This window comes from Acipenser ruthenus, chromosome 3 (genome assembly GCF_902713425.1).
Source record: "Acipenser ruthenus chromosome 3, fAciRut3.2 maternal haplotype, whole genome shotgun sequence".
Taxonomy (NCBI): Eukaryota; Metazoa; Chordata; class Actinopteri; order Acipenseriformes; family Acipenseridae; genus Acipenser; species Acipenser ruthenus.
This window is the reverse complement of record NC_081191.1, coordinates 81,650,461-81,669,755: the sequence shown is the minus strand read 5'-3', so window position 1 is coordinate 81,669,755 and position 19,295 is coordinate 81,650,461. Positions and strand designations below refer to the sequence as shown.

At 36.1% G+C, this 19,295-nt stretch overlaps 1 long non-coding RNA gene across 3 annotated transcripts; it reads right to left on the bottom strand.

Annotated features, from left to right (window-relative positions):
• Positions 1-2,399: 2,399 nt before the first annotated feature.
• On the bottom strand, positions 2,400-15,037 carry LOC117435393 (uncharacterized). 3 transcript variants are annotated; one of them, XR_004549169.3, is made up of 11 exons: positions 14,934-15,037; positions 13,254-13,311; positions 12,940-13,052; positions 12,397-12,502; positions 10,973-11,078; positions 10,028-10,135; positions 8,249-8,282; positions 6,225-6,270; positions 4,702-4,733; positions 3,965-4,010; positions 2,400-3,543 (listed from the first exon to the last, which is right to left on the bottom strand). It is a non-coding gene; the product is annotated as an uncharacterized LOC117435393 (long non-coding RNA). The 3 variants fall into 3 exon arrangements; XR_004549168.3 differs by having other exon boundaries at positions 10,028-10,122; XR_009320284.1 differs by lacking the exons at positions 4,702-4,733; positions 6,225-6,270 and having other exon boundaries at positions 10,028-10,122.
• Positions 15,038-19,295: the final 4,258 nt, after the last annotated feature.

The following is a 19,295-nucleotide window of genomic DNA, read 5'->3' as shown; positions in this document are numbered from 1 at the left end:
AAAATTAACTGAATGTGAGCTCATGGTTCACTATCTTCCACCCCTCCTTGCCCTAAAAATTAGGTGAACTGGAGTTCACAGGGTCCTTGCTACCAAATACAATACAAGTATATGTGTATATATGAGAGATTTTTTTAATATGTAACACCAGCTCTATTTGATTACATTCAGGTGGGTCAAAAATATATGTCCCTCTTAGCCGCATATTATGTTACCTTTTCAGTGTGTTGTCAATGGGTCAGTTTAACTGCATATACAAAAGTGTGTTAAATTATTTGACAGAGAGTGTAGGGTTTATCATAAGCCTTTGAATGAGACAACTAAGCATACAGTGGCAAGTCCAGTTATTTTCATTTAAATTTAAGCTATAATGAAACATGCTGAATATAGCCTGACCTCTCTCTGTTTCTAAAATTCACCTGCACAAGCAGGTTTCCACACACCTTGTTTACTTGCCAAGGCCAGTGTTTTAATTAATATGAAACTCCACTGCAAGCACTTTAACAAATTCACTGCATGGTCATTTTTTGGCCGATTCAAGAGACACCTGGACCGGTATCATTTCAGATAATAAGAAAAAGCTTACATCCTAATTTTTGTAACTCGGCTCTCTATAATGAGATACATACTCCTGTCTTTCTTAAAGCACCTTCCGTTGGTTATCATTCAAGGTTGGCAAATCCCTTCTGGACAACATAGCACTCTGCCTTTAATGCACTTTAACTTGCACTTATCTGCTCCCTATTTTACTGTATTTAGTCCTGCACTTAACCCAATCTGTAGTATTATTTCACCTGCACTCATATCTAACCCTAGCTATCAACACTGTTATCTGCTCTTGAACTGCCCCAATAGCAAATCGTACTGTGTTTTGTATTTGCAATTATTAAAACTGAAGTCATTGTATTTTGTATCTTGCTCTTAATTGTACTGTAATTCTTGATATGTATTTTTTGTATACAACTGTAAGTTGCCCTGGGTAAGGGTGTCTGCTAAGAAATAAATAATAATTTGTTAATTACTGTTTATCAGTATGAAGAACCCCAAGTGCTCCTTTTTTTAATTCTGTTGTGGTAGTTTTTTATTTCTTTATTTATTTGCTATGATAAGCCTACTAAATCTAAAGTGCTTGTTTTAATGCGGAAAAACAATTGCTGGGAAGGGGGAGGGGGGGCAGACCGAAAAGAAAAGGTCTTCATTTCACAATTAGAGTGTGAATATATCAGTTGTTTTACAATGTTAATATCCCAAAGGGGTTTAGTAGATATGATGGCCCTCAACTACCTCAAAGTTGCCCATGCCTTAACTCAAGACAGTCCAACATGAAAACAGAAAGAAACTCAGGTCTCTTAAAATACAGAATGCTCTCGAGCTTGCTGTCAATCTCTTTTATTTGCATTATATAAACCAAATATTTAATGGCTTTCATGTATTTTTCTAACTCACTGAATTAAGTCCCTGTTAAAAGAAAGAAAGCTGTTCTCTAAAAGACACATCTGGAAACCTGAATTTTGGGTGCATCTGAGGTATTATACTGATATCTACTCTTGAGCTCTATTATCTGAATTTTTTAGTGACAGACTTTGTATATTTTAAATGTCAAAACTACAGAAAGTAGTGTGTAAATTTGGCTAAAAATTGTTCCTCAGCTGCAGCTGTTAAACAGTCTATAGGGAAAAGGATTTCTGCACAGTATGTATTCTTAGTTCAAGCACCAATATAGTTACTGCAAAAGGTTAGAAAGTTTTGGATTGAGAGTGTAAATGTATTAGGTTTCGTATTAATTATGAAAACAAATCTATAACATTACCAGTTGGAAATTCTGGCAAATTCACACCTTTAGAATCCAGGCTGTTACACGTAAACTGGGTTTTAAGCATGTTAAGTGAATCTTACAACCACCATACGCAGGCAGTAAATGTGTAAATCAAAATCTGTTACTTCTCACCAATTCTCAGATTCAAAATGTAAAGTTCTACATTGCCTGAATCCCAAATGTGGACACTCACTTCAACACAGCAAGCAACCTTTGCACACGTATGAGTGAAATGTATATTTAGTTTATTAGAAACCAAATATAAAAAAAAAACAATTACCAAATAAAAACACTATGCGTAATCTTTATACATTAAATTTAAATATAATTTGCAATTCATACCCCCCCCCCCCCCCCCCCCATCCACAAATCAAGTATGTAATTAGGTAAAATATTTACTTAAAGCATGTAGATACTTATATTTATTTTTAAACCTGATCAAAAAGGCATTGCTTATCGGGATGCCTCATGAAAAGGAAAAATATCCTGAATAAGCGGCTGCCCCAATTAAAACGAGGCAGTTCAGACACCCTTAAAAAAAAAGTTTCTTAAATAAAGAAAACTAATGAAATCACCACATTGATTAAATGTTGAACAAGTTTTTTTTTTTTTATTCCTAAACAATTTAAAAATTGCTGTTTTTATTTCTACATGAAATGAAAAAGAATGAAATCACATCTTATTACAAGGCAAGGTACCCGCAATGTTGACACGCCAACTTTCTTTGCAACAGCAGCCTGAGAAACCAGAGGAGTCTCCTCCAAGAGTTCAACATGGTTTACCCAAATCACAGCATAATCACACTGTGCTACACGATCTGTCTTGCTCTGAAACGCGTTCTTCGTTCATTTGAAAATACTGTATCCCAATTAAACAAAGTGGCGTCCCAATTAAGACGGAGATAGCATTGGGAAGAACCATCTCCTAGAGTTGTATCCCATTTAAGCAGCAATCCTGATTATCAGGATCCTGATTAGGTGGCACCAACTGTATCCCAAACTAGATGTATAAGCCTACCTCATACATACATAAATGAATATTTTCTGCTCAAAGACTTTGAAAACTGTGGTGCAACATTGTCTCTTCCACGAGGTGCCTTAACATATTGCACAAGGGTGAAGCTGAAAAGGTAAGGGTACCAACTGGAGCTTAGACAAAAGGGATATATCACAAGCCATCAATGGATATTGTATAACATACCGATAAAAAACAAACAGTCAGCCCGAGATGAGAAACACATGGATAGAACTGACCTTTCCTGCATCTGTTACAGGTTGCATCAGTCAGACTGCATTGACACAGCAGTGTAAAGTTAATACCCTTCATTTATGAACAAATACGGTTAATAAACATCATTCCCAGTATAGACTATATTCATATACTTTAGATTTGTGAAACCCAACATGAGAAGCAAAGGTTAGTTTAAATTGTACAGTTCTATTGTACTAAAATCTAATGCACACAAGACACCCAATGAAACAGTTGTATCAAAGAAATCAGCTTCACAATCATTCATTTGATATGGACTAGAGTTTTATTTGTATCTAAATTAAATTACAGATACTGTTGTACAGCATTCTCAAGGTTTCCACCTTTACAATCAGAGGGGTCATTCCAAAGAACCACCATCATTTATTAAGAGGAAGACATTGTAGAAAACCCATTTAAAATATGCCTAAAGATAGCCTTTTGGTCCATTCGCAATGCAGCTTCAATCTTCAATTACTCTATGCAAAAAAAAAAAAAAAAAATTGTTACATTTAGACTATACTGGGTGTGAATTACAGATTTTACAATTTTATAAATCAAAGAGTACAATTAAAGCTTCAAAATGATAATACATTGCAGTTCATATCATAGTTGTCTACAGTGTAGTATCCAAGTTTATTAATGTCTACTATGTTTAAAAGAAATTAAGCAGCCAATACACATTTTATTTTCAGCAAACCAATGATCAATTCTACTTGCCCGTGAAAGGCATCCTTAAATACATGACTGAAGGCTAAACCTGCTGGAAACTCAGATAGTCACATTGTCAGCACCATAACTTGTATAGTCAGATGGGTAAACGGCAAAGTGTTACATCATCACAGCTCCAATATAAACACAAGGAGGCCAAAAACGACATCAAGATAATCCCCATCATACCATTTTTAACATTGAAGGCGATACCAACATCTTCATGGACTCAGAACTGTTGAGAAAAGGGTACAATGTAAAGTTTGGCATCGATGTGTATCAAACAGTCCAAATATATTTGTTACCTCTAGTAATTACACATTAGAGGTAGTTGCACAAAACAAACTGCCTCTAGGAAAATGAACCGCTTCATTTACTTAGACTACTGTGCAGTACAGTCTGAATATACTGCTAGAAGAAAAAAAAACAAAATAACCTTTTTATATAAAATACAAGTGAAGCTTAGAGAGGCAAGATCAGTTCCATGTGCATATTCAAACACTTAGGTGACAAATAACTAGCTATATAAACCCACTGGAAACTCAGATATTCACATTGTCATCACCATAACTTGCATAGTCAGATGGGTAAACGGCAAAGTGTTACATCATCACAGCTCCAGCACCAATATTCTGACCTGAAAACAATGTGGCTTATACCTTGAGATTTCAGACCACCGATAGTCTTCTTTCTAAATTTAAAAAATGTATAGTAAACTGAAGTATCTTCTGAATAATTGTTGTTCTGTTTGAAGAACCGAACTTCTGTGCACAACGTATTACTATTTAGGACATTTCAACATTTTGTAACTTTACAATTTTACCTCCTAAAATGCACAAGAGACATGCAAGTGTCAATCTAGGCTTGGTTTAAGTGTTACTTATGTTCCCTGTAAAATGTAAAAACAGTTACTGTATTAACCTTACCTTATTCCACCATGACACTTGGAGTAAGGCCTCTAAGAACAAAATGGATATAACATAGCATTAGATTCCATAATATATTTTACTTCTGTACAAAAAGTTACAATCCTACATTAACAGGTTAACCAGTTATTAAACAATTCATTTTATAACCAGATTATACTAGAACATCTCCTGATTTCTATCTCCTTTGCAACATCGATATTCTATATCTGGAAAGCCATTCTGTCAATGGGGATGTTTCCAAGTGTGTTCTAATTGAGACACTGTGCTCGAGCCAAATGAAAAATGGCCCTATATAGGGTTTCCATTGGCTCAGTTTATTTTTACACGAGAAGACCCTCTTTCCACCCGACGCCATGCAAATCAAGGAGAACGGAGGAGGCTGATATGCAAATTAGCCATGCACAGCGTTCTTGTGCTGTTCAGACTGCTAGGGAAAATGTGGGTTCCATGCAGAGAGAACAGGTACAGGACAGAATCCAACCTGGAAATCCATGGTTGTCAGGTGACATCTTGTTTGAGTGAAACATTAAAAGCACAGTGTTAAGCTCACGTACTAAAGCTGTGATCTGTAAATGCCTCGTGCCTGGTTGTTTTATAATATGTTTTACTGCTCTTGCCCAAATTGTTTTTCAAAAGGTCCATTGGTGAGGTGGCATATTAGTAGTGAATAATATTTAAACTAATTTATCACATGACTTAAAGAAAATAAAATTAACACAGAGGTATATAATGAAACTGTCCAACCCCTCTATTGAAGATCACCATGGCTGAAAACCAGCCGAGACGTAAGATTATAGAGATCTGTGCCAGACATCTTCCACGTATGCTTCCAAAGCTGTCTGGATTGGAAGCAGTGGATGTTTTCACATGAAATGCGGGTTTCCATGTGAAAATAGGCATGTATTTCCCGTGTTTTACGTCATGCTCACAAGTAAATGAGATTTACCCTATCCCTCTCTGTGGCTGTTATTTTCAGACACAAACCTAATCTGTCTAGCTGTTCTCCCAAACGTGCACGCATATCGCAACTTCACGTGTAAAATAACCACACATGGAAACTCCCCCAATGACATGCATCCAACAGCTTGCAAAATGGTCTTAACTACATTGCTTCAAGCAGTTAATGGACATTCAGACATGGGTACACTAAGCATGTGTGTGCAACATTTAGAACTACTGAACACATTTCTGAATAATCACCATTGTCAATCATAATTGTTAGGAGCAGTGTAGAATTAATCCAGCTACCATTTAGTACTTCACTTGAGAACTTGAAACCCATTTACAAAGTATGGACTACACACTAGGTCTTGCATAAAACACACTTCTGACATTACACAAGCCACCTGAACAAGAAATGGAATCCAATTATTGATCATTTTCTGGAAACTCAGATATTCACATTGTCAGCACCACAACTTGTATAGTCAGATGGGTAAACGGCAAAGTGTTACATCATCACAGTTCCAATATAAAACACAAGGAGGCCAAAAATGACATCAAGATAATCCCCGTCATACCATTTTTAACATTGAAGGCGATACCAACGTCTTCATGGACTCAGAACTGTTGAGAAAAGGGTACAATGTAAAGTTTGGCATCGATGTGTATCAAACAGTCCAAATATATTTGTTACCTCTAGTAATTACGCAGTAGAGGTAGTTGCACAAAACAAACTGCCTCTAGGAAAATGAACCACTTCATTTACTAAAACTACTGTGCAGTACAGTTTGAATATACCGCTAGAAGAAAAAACAAAACATTTTTATATAAAATACAAGTGAAGCTTAGAGCGGCAAGATCAGTTCCATGTGCATATTCAGACACTTAAACAGTGACAAATAACTAGCTATTTAAACCCACTGGAAACTCAGATATTCACATTGTCAGCACCATAACTTGCATAGTCAGATGGGTAAACGGCAAAGTGTTACATCATCACAGCTCCAGCACCAATATTCTGACCTGAAAACAATGTGGCTTATACCTTGATTTCAGACCACTGATATTCTTCTTTCTAAATTTAAACTGTATAGTAAACTGAAGTATCAGAGTTCTCCCCAGTAATTGTGTACAGCCAGGCGGCAGAACATTATAGCCGGGAGCACTTTTAACGGAAAAATAAACTTGCCTTACCTTTAATATATAATACGACAAAGAATTTGAATAATATGTTGTCTTTCATTGACTATATCTGGTTGCTCTTTTTTGTTATACATTTTCTTTATTACGGTAAATTACCATAATTATTTAGGCACTCTACGATTTGACTGGGGAAAGATGGACCAGGTCCGACATTACAATTTTCCTTTTCCGGTCCGAGATAATCGAAAAGACGTATAGCACAGGTCTCTAGTCATTTTTTCTCCAGAAAAAGCTGAGAAAACCATTCAATGGCCTAGTGAGACCGATAGGAGCCGAGAAGACGAAAAAAAGAAAAAAAAAAAAGGGGGGGGGGGGGGGGGGCGGATCTGAGCAATACACATAGCCCCGGCACCACAGAGATAACATGGCCATAAACAAACAAGATAGCTGCTTCCGCATCCAGCGCTCAAAGAATATCAGATATTTGCAGAGCTTTTTGGGATGTTATAATAATAAAATAATGACATGAATCGCATTATTGAGGAGTTTGGCAATAAAACGAGTGATCAGGAGATGATTTATCAGTATGTACGACTATGAAGAGGTATGTGAAAAATACAGCGAACAAGGGGTGGGGCAGGAGTGGAGATGCAGTACTGAGTGTCCTGTTGATATGCAGTGTCTTAAACCTGTTTTACTGTGAAAAAAAAAACCCACTTAAACAGCGCATGTAAAATTGTTAATGCATGTCTGTTTTTCGCTGTTCTACATTTAATGCAACTGTTCATTAACCTTTTTTTTTTTTTTTTTTACAACAGTACTCACACATTTGGTCACCATCATAACTGTTGCATGAAACGGACTGTAATAATCCAGCACCTCTGCATCTGTAATTGTACATCAGCTGACAAGTGCTACACTGATATCTCATCACACTTTTCTTCTTAAAGGCATACAGCCTCTATACATGAACCTCCAATATCTCTAACAAGCACCTGGGTACAGTTTTACGATATCACAACAAAAGGAAAACACTTTTCTTTTGGTGCATATGTATGCTATTATCTATCTATCTCACCTTACATTACAATACAACAAAAAAATCGACTGAATGATACCAGAAAATCTTATTTTTAATAAAGTAACCAGCGCAAATATTAGGCACAGTAGCATCTGCAAGACGGGCGGATCAGGTTTTTTCAGCCGGGAAGCGACAGACACTTCGCCAGGCGGCTGAAAAGGCCTGGGGAGAACCCTGAGTATCTTCTGAATAATTGTTCTGTTTGAAGGACCAAACTTTTGTACACAACATATCACTATTTAGGACATTTCAAAAGTAATTTCTTATAATTTTACCTCCTAAAATGCACAAGAGACATGCAAGTGTCAATCTAGGCTTGGTTTAAGTGTTACGTATGTTCCTGTAACATACAAAAACAAATGACTGTATTAATCTTACCTTATTCCACCATGGCACTTGCAGATTTCAAGATCTAAATAAAACAAAATGGATATAAAACATTACATAATATATTTTATTTCTGTACAAAAAGTTACAATCCTACATTAATGGTTACCCAATTCTTTAAAACAATTTCATTTTATAACCTGATTAACTAGAAAAATGGTCTTAACTACACTGCTCTAAACAGTTAATGGATATTCAGAAATGGGTACGTTAACCCGTTGCGGTCCTACGTCAGACCCTGTCCGACATCAAAATAAAATGTATAGCACAGGTTTCTAATCTTTTTCTCCGGAAAAAGGCGAGAAAACCATTTAAATGGCCAAGTGAGACCGATAGGAGCCGAGAAAAGATGAAAAGAAAGGGGGGGGGGGGGCGGGCGGATCTGAGCAATACACATAAACCCGGCACCACAGAGATAACATAGCCATAAACAAACAAGATAGCTGCTTCCGCATCCAGCGCTCAAAGAATATCACGGACACTTGCAGAGTTTTTTGAGATGTTATAGTAATAGAATAATGATTTGGATCATATCATTGAGGAGTTTGGTGATAAAGGAGTTTGGTGATAAATGATTCATCAGTATGCACGACTATGAAGAGGTATGTGAAAAATACAGCGAACAAGGGGTGGGGCGGGGCGGGAGATGCAGTACTGAGTGTCCTGGTGATATGCAGTGCCTTTTAAACCTGTTTTACTGTGGGGGGGGGACCACTTAAAACAGCATGTCTAAAATAAACTGCGCGTGTGAAAATAAATTGGACCTGACGCACCTGAGACGCGCTGAATAAATAGACCGCTAAGGGTTAAGCACGTGTGTACAATATTTAGAACTACTGAACACATTAATGAATAATCGTCTTAATTGTTAGGAGCGGTGTATAATTAACCCAGGTACCATTTAGTACTTCAAACCCATTTACAAAGTATGGACTACACACTATGGCTTGCATAAAATACACTTCTGACATTACACAAGCCACCGGAACAAGAAATGGAATCCAATTATTGATCATTTTCTGGAAACTCAGATATTCACATTGTCAGCACCACAACTTGTATAGTCAGATGGGTAAACGGCAAAGTGTTACATCATCACAGTTCCAGGTGAAACAGTTGACCAAGAATTTTGTAAAAGCATTTGATTCTCAGTTTTTTTTTGTTTTGTTTTGTTTTTTACAATATATTTGATTAGATAGATCCTAATTTATGTGCAGAGTTTCAATCATGTTTAACATGAAATGATTTTAAATTAGTAACTGAACTCAGGTCAAAGATCATGCAAATACTAGGAGACAAGAACAAAATGGTGATTCCAGATGCAGATTGATTTATTTGTTTCTTTCGGTATACACTAGGGTTCTAAATGATCAAATATGCTGGGTTTTAATTGGTTCTAAATATCCACATTAAGTTTGGCAAATCTGCAGTAACAAATATATACTGCCATTATTTTACAGACGAGTATATAAAGCATAATTTACATTTATGGAAAGATTTTTACTGAACGAGTGAAGATCTTAGGGGAAATCACAATATCACTTTCTACAATCAGCACCAACTTATTCTCCAGTGCCACACAGTGAAACCCAATGTTAAAATTAACTGTTCTGGTGTAAGAATTTAAAATGAAGTGCATCAAAGGACAAAACGAATCAACAACTATGATTCAGCAATATGTACAGAATATTTCACACAAGATCAAAATGTGTTAACACAATATGCTTTTGCAAGATAACATTTCAAAATAAGACAACATGCAAAGACTACCTCATTGATATGCATATTCTTGCAACGTCATCTTCAGGGAATTACTGTCCCTTTAGTTGTAGCTCTTCAGAATCCACACATCCTTTACAGTATACCTGGAGTTAAAGGCTGGATTTAGAATCAAGGAGAGAATAAAAGACAAATACTGGAACACTGCTGGCATTTCAGATTACACATTCTCAGCACAGAGACACTGTTTCAGAGACACTGTTTCAGAGAGAGATAGAGAGAGAGAGAGATAGATAGATTAAGGAAACAAGCTGGATGGTACTGCATCAGCGCTCAGAGAATATCAGACATTTGCAGAGCTTTGAGATGTTATAGTAATAAAATAATGACTTGGATCGCATTATTGAGGTGTTTGGTGATAAAACGAGTGATCAGGAGATGATTGATCGGTATGTACGACTTATTATTATTATTATTATTTATTTCTTAGCATATGTGAAACCTATAGTGAACGAAAGGGTGGGGTGGGGCTGGAGATGCCTAGTGAGTGCTTTGTTGATATGCAGGGCCTTTTAAACCCGTTTGACTGTGGGAAAAAAAAACACTTTTAAACAGTGCGTATAAAATTTACTGCGCATGTGAAAATAAATTGGACCCGACGCACACTTAAATTGACTGCAAAGGGTTAAAATAAACCTCAAATTCTACCGGTTCCAGAATCTCAGATATTCTCAATCAATGTCACCACTATTTGTACATTCAGATTGTAAATCATCATCATTGATCCAGCAGTACTGGTATTTCAATTTGAGCCAACTGACTTATCCAGCTGCCTTTTACTGATGGCTTGTGTACAGTTTCTTGCAAAATATTTTAGTTTCCTTGATCTTAAGTCACAGCACATTTTTATCTTGTGAGAGAATTAACATTGCAGGTATAAAATGGCTCATTTGTATATCAATTTAAGACATTTATGGTGGAGTTACTAAAACCAACCTGATTCTTTCACATATTGTGGCGTCATCGCCAGGGGATTTCTGGCAGCCTCTTTACAGACTAGTTTTAGTCGAGTCCTCATCTCCTTTGGAGTGCATACCTACAGCTGAACAGAAGGGGACTTCAAAAATTAGTAAAAGTAACAAAACACAGAATATCCAAACATTGCTGGCATTTCAGATTAAACATTCTCAGCAGAGACACTGTTTATCAGTTGGGTAAATGGCAAAATTGTTTTATATCCAGCACGTTTCGTAACTTGACAGCATAGGTTCATTTGGTTGCAGCAACCCTGCCACTTCTAACATTATTTCTTACCTCACTTCACTCTGAAGGTAGCTGGGACCATCTCCAAAATGGTCAAACTAAATGTAAAGGTTAAACAATACAAATAGAGTTCTCCCCAGGCCTTTTCAGCCGGGCGTGGGCGCCCGGCAAAGTGGCTGACACTGCCCAGCTGAAAAAACCTGATCTGCCCGTCTTGCAGATGCTACTGTGCCTTTAACAATAAGGACTGATTGCGCTTCAAGCTGACCACTTGCGCGTTGCTGGGTAAAAATAAATAAATAAATAAATAAATAAAAAAAGTCTTGGAACCACATGACAGCTGTGTTATGTCTTCACAACATTTAACCAATCAGAGAGTTGAAGGGGCGTGTTTTCTGTGTTAAGCACTTTGAGAGGCTAAAACATTAAAATGACTGCTAAAAAAAAATAACCAATTTTCAAAGTGACAATGAATGCAGGGGGAAAATAAGCCGGTGATCGACGCAATCCACCGCCTAATACTATATTTGCGCCGGCTACTTTATTAAAAAAATATTAAGATTATTTATTTTCGGGTATTATCATTAAGTCAACTTTTTGTTGTATTATTGTACTGTAAGGTGATATATAGTACATAATAGCTATACATATACACCAAAAAAAAAAAGAGTATTCTTTTTGTTGTGATACCGTAACAATATGTACCCAAGTGCTTGTGAGAGATATTGGGGGTTCATTTATAGAGGCTGTACGCCTTTAAGAAGAAAGGCATGATGGGATATCAGCTGACATACAAATGCTTAAGTGCAGAGGTGCTGGATTATTACACTGCGGTTTCATGCGACAGTTATGGGTAAACCTCACTTCTACCTATTCTGGAACCTCAGATATTCTCAATCAATGTCAGCACTATTTGTACATTCAGATTGTAAATCATCATCATTGATTCAGCAGTAATGGTATTTCAATTTGAGCCAACTGACTTATCCAGCTGCCTTTTACATTTTATTTATGGCTTGTGTACCGTTTCTTGCAACATTTTCAGTTTCCTTGATCTTGTCAGACAGCGCAAACATTTTCCCCTTGTGAGACAATTTGACATTGCAGGGATCAAATTTTTATATTAAATGCAAGGCGTTTTAATTTTTAAAACCAACCTGATTCTTTCACATATTGTGGCGTCATCTCCAGGGGATTGCTGGCAGCCTCTTAACTGACTAGTTTAAGTTGAGTCCTTGTCTCCTTTGGAGTGCATACCTACAGCTGAACAAAAGGCGGCTTCAAAATCCAAGTAACAAAACAGCTGGGTAAACGGCACTAGTAAAATCATCATAAACCCAGCATGGTTTTGTAAACTGGCAATCAAGGCTCATTATGAGTGTCATTATGAGTGTACTCGTGGTCAATTCTTCTGGTAATATGGCAATACAATTAATGTATTCTAACCTAATTTTACTTGAGGTGAATTTCCAGCAGTTGTAGAATTCGAAGTTATGAACCACATTAAAAATGTCTCCCCAAACTTCCCATCCTCATGTACAATGTACTGTACCTATTAAAGTGGGTTATTTTTAGATACTGTATACTGTGAAATACTTTAATTTTCCCAACAGGCACTGCACATTGGAAGCATTTCATTTGTTTCCTCAATTCACTGACTAGTCCCCAAGTAAACCTAAGGTTAGCAGAATGATACATACCCAATAACTGTGCCTAATCTTGCAACTTCATCTTCAGTGAAAAACTGCCGTTCTCTTTCCAGTCTGTTTTAGTTGGCTTTGTCAGAATCCCCATGTCATTTACATCATACCTGCTGTTTAGAAACAAGAGTTTTATAACCCAGGAGCTAAATAAGAGAGATAAGAATACTGGAACAAGGCTGGATTTCAGATATAAGCATTTTCCACACAGACATCAGTTGGGTAAACGGCAAAAGAAAGTCATCCTATATCCAGTATTTTAGGCTGCAGTAACCCCCCTCCTTTACTACAAGTCTAAGGGCATTACTTCTTACCTCATTTCACCCAGTCTTCAGTTGCACAGACACTGCATGACCACCTTCAACAAGCAACCTAAATGTAAAGTCGAAACACCACATGAAGATCCAAGCCCAGGAATGCAAACATTAAAACCAATTGAACAATTTCAGTTCTATAATAAGTGCAGTCCAGTCAATTTGTAAATCAATACAATGTCTGAACAGTTTATTATGGATGGGGCTACCTTGCAGCCAACAATGACTGTGCTGGAAACCAATATTCTCAATCACAACAACATGTAGCATGTTGCTATTTGAATTTTTAGATTTCAATATTAGGTTTTAAATGACAATTGATGAAAGAAAAAAAAAGGGAGAGAAAAAAAGATTAAACTTGTACAAACTGAAATACAAAATTACACTACTCCAGTTTATAACATGTAATCATGTGGCTAAAATTGGTTTTCCATATAGTGCCATGACAAAGTTAGGCCTTTTCAATGAACCCCAGTACAGCAGACTCCCTAAACAGCCACAGTGTCAATGCGAGGGCCTGGTCTGACACTGGGCAGCTCTCTGACCACAATGGTCCTCATGTCAAGGGAGTAATTTATCTTAACTGGGACAACCATCTGCCAGCACGATTTATGATGATGCTTCAGGAACATTTAAGTTATTTGTTCAATCCATCATTTCAGAAATATATATACAATTCAAGAAATAAAGTCAAGAACAAAAAAAAGTTATGTGCAACAATGTACAGTAATTGCTCACAGGGACCTGTTCTTGCCATAAAGCAGCCAATCCTGTCTAGGCCCATTTAAACAGAAAATTTCCAATACACTGTATCGCATGGAGAATGACTAGGCTACACAAAATCTTGGTACACAAAAGCAACCTTTACTGCAACTTGCAGATGCGGGCATTTTTTTCAACACACTAAATTGAATCCTTTTAAATGAAAATATGAACTTCTTTAAAAAAGAAATGTATTAAATAAATAATTGATAGAAACAGTTAACACTAGGACAGAACACAGGAAAGGGTTTTGAACAGGCTAGGCCAAATTAATTTCTTAAAATCATGAGTTGCTAAACATTTGTGAGGCGAATAATTTTAACCGCAATACTTAATAGTTTTGTGATTCTCTTAAAAAAAAAAAAAATAAAGTACCAGTATGCTAATTGATGGGATTTATAATAATTTGTTAGGATCCTAGGAGAATTCTCATATTAATACCAGTTTATTGTTTTTTGATAATTACTTATTGTGCCAACTAAAATGATTTATTATTATTATTATTATTATTATTATTTTAATGAATTCACTGCATAACATGCTCAACAAATGAACCACTAGTTAGGATGCTGTTGGATTGCATTTATATGATTTAGCTCCAAAACTGTGCACCCACGTGGTCTCCACAGCATGCATTACTAATGCAAACTGCTGCCATTCACATATTCGGACATTAAAACATTACATTAGGCAATATTACGGTACCACTGGTATTATCAACATGCGTTAAAATAAAATGTATGTTCGGGTAAGAGATTATTCATTGCAAACTCATAATTAAACCAAAAAGCAGTTCAAGTAATGGGATTATAATAAGCACTTGAAAAACAGTTAAATAAAATAAATTCTACAATATTATCTTTAATTTAATCTTTAACTTTTGTAGAAGCAAATCTTAAAATGAAACAAATTAGGTACCTTCAAACTGACCACGTTGCAAACACACTCCCTGATCACCTCTGTCCTTCTGAGACACATTACAGTCTCCTCCCCGGAACATCCGTTCTACCGTTGGCAAGATTCCTACGTCACGGCCCTACGCAATGAGCAGGAAAACGGATTGACTGCGTCACGATACTTTTTTGAAGGCTCGATTGCAGACGAGAGTCTGCGTCTGACGTCACGATATGTGCAGACGCAGCGTGGACAGCTTTGGTAGATGAACAGTTCTGAGCAGAACCAAAATGGAGGTGGTGTTGAGAGCAATTCTAATCGCAGAAGTAGTGGATGCAATCGAAGTTCCCTTTGTGCTCCACCACCTTCATAATTTACAGCATGATCAGAAAAAAGTATAGTAGAAACAGTCCCTGCTATAAAGAGATAATATAAACGTATGTTTTGTGATGTGAGACAAATTAATGAGCATTATAACGGGCAGGATTCCCCCCGCCCTCTCACAAAGGGGTTGTTAGACAGTACTGTATTTTGATCTGGGACAAAAGTTCAAATACTTGCACATATGGTCACATATCTCACTTCAACTACCTGTTAGTAAAGCTGATTTATTCTCCTTAATTCAAAGTAGGTTATTCCCTGTCCCTGATAGCCTTTCATCAATAACCAATTACACCTGCTGAAAATAACAGAGCGGTTTAGGTTCATTTCAACCGTTTAGCATTTTTTTTCATGTTTAAACCTTTAGAATAAATATCTGAATATTTGAAAAGTATAATAACTGTGTGGGAAAATAGTCAAATCATTTAAATTTGTATTACAAACCATTCATAATGACAGACTCAAAGGCGATTCACACCCCCTGGCTAGGTGGCAGTAACTCATGGAGTGAGGATTGTATCTGGTTGCCATGCACTTCTTTGTCAGCCAACGCTCGTCTGTTTTGAGCCGCGGCTGCTCCAGCGCAGTACCTGTCAGGAGATGCGCGATCTGCGCAGAATCTGCGCTCGGGAGATGCGTGACCTGGTGACGTCTTTTCCGGATGAGTTCACGCAGATGCAAACTTAGACAGGTTTTGCACGAATTCTGCGCAGCATTAGGGAGATATGCGTAGTTTTTTAAATGAACATCTTTTAAGACTGGGGAAACATGAAGATGGAAAGTGTGAAAAATGTAAAGTAGCTGAAACAGTAGAACATTATTTATTAAAGTGTGAGAAATATGAGGAGCAGAGAAGGAACATGGAGAGGAGGCTGAGAGAAATGGAGGTATATGAAGTCAATATAAAGAACTTGCTGGGAAAAGGGAAAGGAAGGGAGACTGAATAGAGAAAGGATACTGATGAAATATATAAAGGAAACAGGAAAAGAAGGGAAGTTATAATAAATAAAGATGACAGAAAAATAAAACAAAGGCAGACAAAGGACTACAGATAGAGGGCGCTAATCATCTAAAATAATAGATGGAATACGACCGATTAACCAGAAGAAGAAAATATGCGTAAGTGAATTCAGCCATTCTTCTAGTTGAAATATGTCGCGTCAGAAATGTTCAAGATTATATATATATATATATATATATATATATATATATATATATATATATATATATATATATATATATTACTTTTTCAAATTTCCTTGACATCGCTGAAAGTTTAACGCTTAAAAAGAAAAAACAAAAACCTGTTAACTATAACACAAAACAATATATGCAGATGAATTGAATTAATTGTCCTGATTATAAAACAGCTTCTTTCAAAAAATGTGCCTTTTCACTGGCATCAAAATGTGATCGCATGCTATTCACGTCATTCACAAAATGTTTTCAGCACGTGAGGATGTCGAATTAGGCAGTGCAACCAGGTCATAATCCTGTATACAGTACTTCACAACATATCAAAGTGGTGTATTATTACAGAGGAAGAAGTGGATTTAAGCAACACAACATGAGAAATAACTAAAACCGTGCATTCCGGTATTACAGACAGTCAGACATGTGAATGAGTCAAATGGTTAAATTAAATGTATAACGCAAATTATAGTACAACTAAACATAAATCAGGCGTATACTATGTACTGTACTTTATAGAACACGGATTCTACCCATGTAACACTTTCAATTTAGATGCATTATATTATAGAAAAATACTGTATAGCAATTAATGAAAAGCCAATATAATTAAAATAATTAATTATGTATATAAATCTGGAAAGCAAATCCCAGATAATGAAAATGATGTACAGAATAGTTAGATCTGAAAATAACTAATTTCCACAAAAGCTGTTCAAAATGGCCATTGCTTCTTAAATTTCTAGCAAAAATATTCTGATGTAAATTGTCTTAGTTTCATTGTCGTTAAATATGCACTGCATATTATGAGGGCCTCTAGTGGTTGCAAACGGTAATACAATATTTGATCTCACAAATCTATACTAATTAACCACATAAGAAAGTGATTATATTGTGGTTAATATGGCTGTGACGGTGTGAAATTGGCCACACAACACCACTGTGATTTTACCCTGCCCTGAAATAAAAAAAAGGATGCTGCTACAAACAGATTATTTTTATTTGTCTGTTTATAAGCATGTAAAAATAAAAAAAAAGAATAACAGATACTATAAAATTAATATAAATTATATGTATTTATTTATAAGATGAATGTGCGCGGTGCTGTTCATGTCTGTTGCAAACACAAAAGGAATGTTATTTATATACAGTAGATGCTGCTTGGTAGCCATCAAAAAGTTGTCATTGTCTGAAAGTTGTCAATAAGCGAAAAACCATAGGATAGGATTGGTTCCTGTAAAAATGTTAATAACCAAAAGTTGTCTTTATCAGAGTTGCTAATAAGCTGCATCTATTGTATAAACTATATATCTGTTTTTAATATTTATCTGTACGAATTGACATCATGTCTGATGATTTGAATTGTGACAAATATAAATTATTTCAGACAAAATAGAGCAATGCATAAAATGAAAATTAACATGGATACTAAAGTTGCAAGTCCATTATTAAAAATGCATTGTCTATTTATTGTCTGTACCTATTAATTAATAACTGCCTCATTTAAAAAGATGTATTCCTTTAAGAAGCTTGTCATAGATGAAAGTCTGTTTCATATCCTTTCTCCTACATGTATTGTTTACGCATTATTAAAAGTGTCTATTAAAAATACAATGTCTATTATTGAAAATAGTGTCAATTATTAAAATACTGTGTATATTTATGTCTTATTAATTAAAGCAACTGCTTCATTTTAAAATATGTACATGTACGTCTCTTTTTTAAATGTTCAGCTTGTATTTATATTCTTAGCTCAGTTCTCAGTTACGGTTGCAATTCATGACTGAACAGTTTTGAATAACAATAGTAGTTAATGTATCTTACCTATGTCTTACTTGTGTCATGAATGACCAGTTTGTTAAGATTGAGGTTGGAACGAGTGTCAGATTTCAATTAGTTTGTTAATTATTGTGTGCACTGAATACTGTTATTTTTATGAATGTGTGTCGCTGTTTTTTTTCTTATTTTTCTTATCTCTGCATGTTTTGCTTTTGTTTTATTCACTAGGCTAATTGTTGATTTATGATGCTTGAGCACCAGTACTTGACACAGATTGAGATTGCTTACGGCCGACTCTCACGTGAACTATCACACGTGTTTTCACCTAACCTAATCTACCCTTCACAGACAATAAAAAGAGGGCTTTGACTCGCAGGAACAGAGAGAAACATAAACGAACGGTGCTAAGGGAAGAGGAGTACAGACCAGCAAGCGCTACCTGCGTACTAGTGGATCAAGTGTGCAGGTGGATAAGAGCTTGTGAGCGGAGCCGGTGAAAGAAAACAAATCCACACACCTTTAAAGACCAGGAATGCTAGAGAGGAGCACGGAGATTGGAAGAGACGCGACCAAGGCAGCAGGCAGGGAAGTACATCACAGGAAGAGCTGTGTGTATCTGAAAGTTATACTAATTAGACTATTCTGTGTTAAGCAAATAAACAAAAGAAGCAATACTGTATTGTCTGATCTATGAAATTCCATCTTTTTAAAGAAACTTGTGTACCAAATAAAACATGTTTTATAATTGTGTTGTGTGGTCCTGGGATCAAAGAGGATAAGTGTTACCAAGCGCAGTCCGTTTATAAGAATCACATCTGTCCCACGTGTTTTGATTCTTAAAAGCGGACCGATGTGATTATTGTGGTGCAGAATCAAACTTAGTATGAGAAAAAGAGCTTGTTTGCTGGCTGCAGGATAATGGTTTGACCACTAGATGTCACCAGTTCCCGCATGCACGTCCACGAAAAATCCACAGCTGCTTTCATTAACGAATTATGGATGATAATTGGTTAACTGCTTGTTAAAGTTAATGAC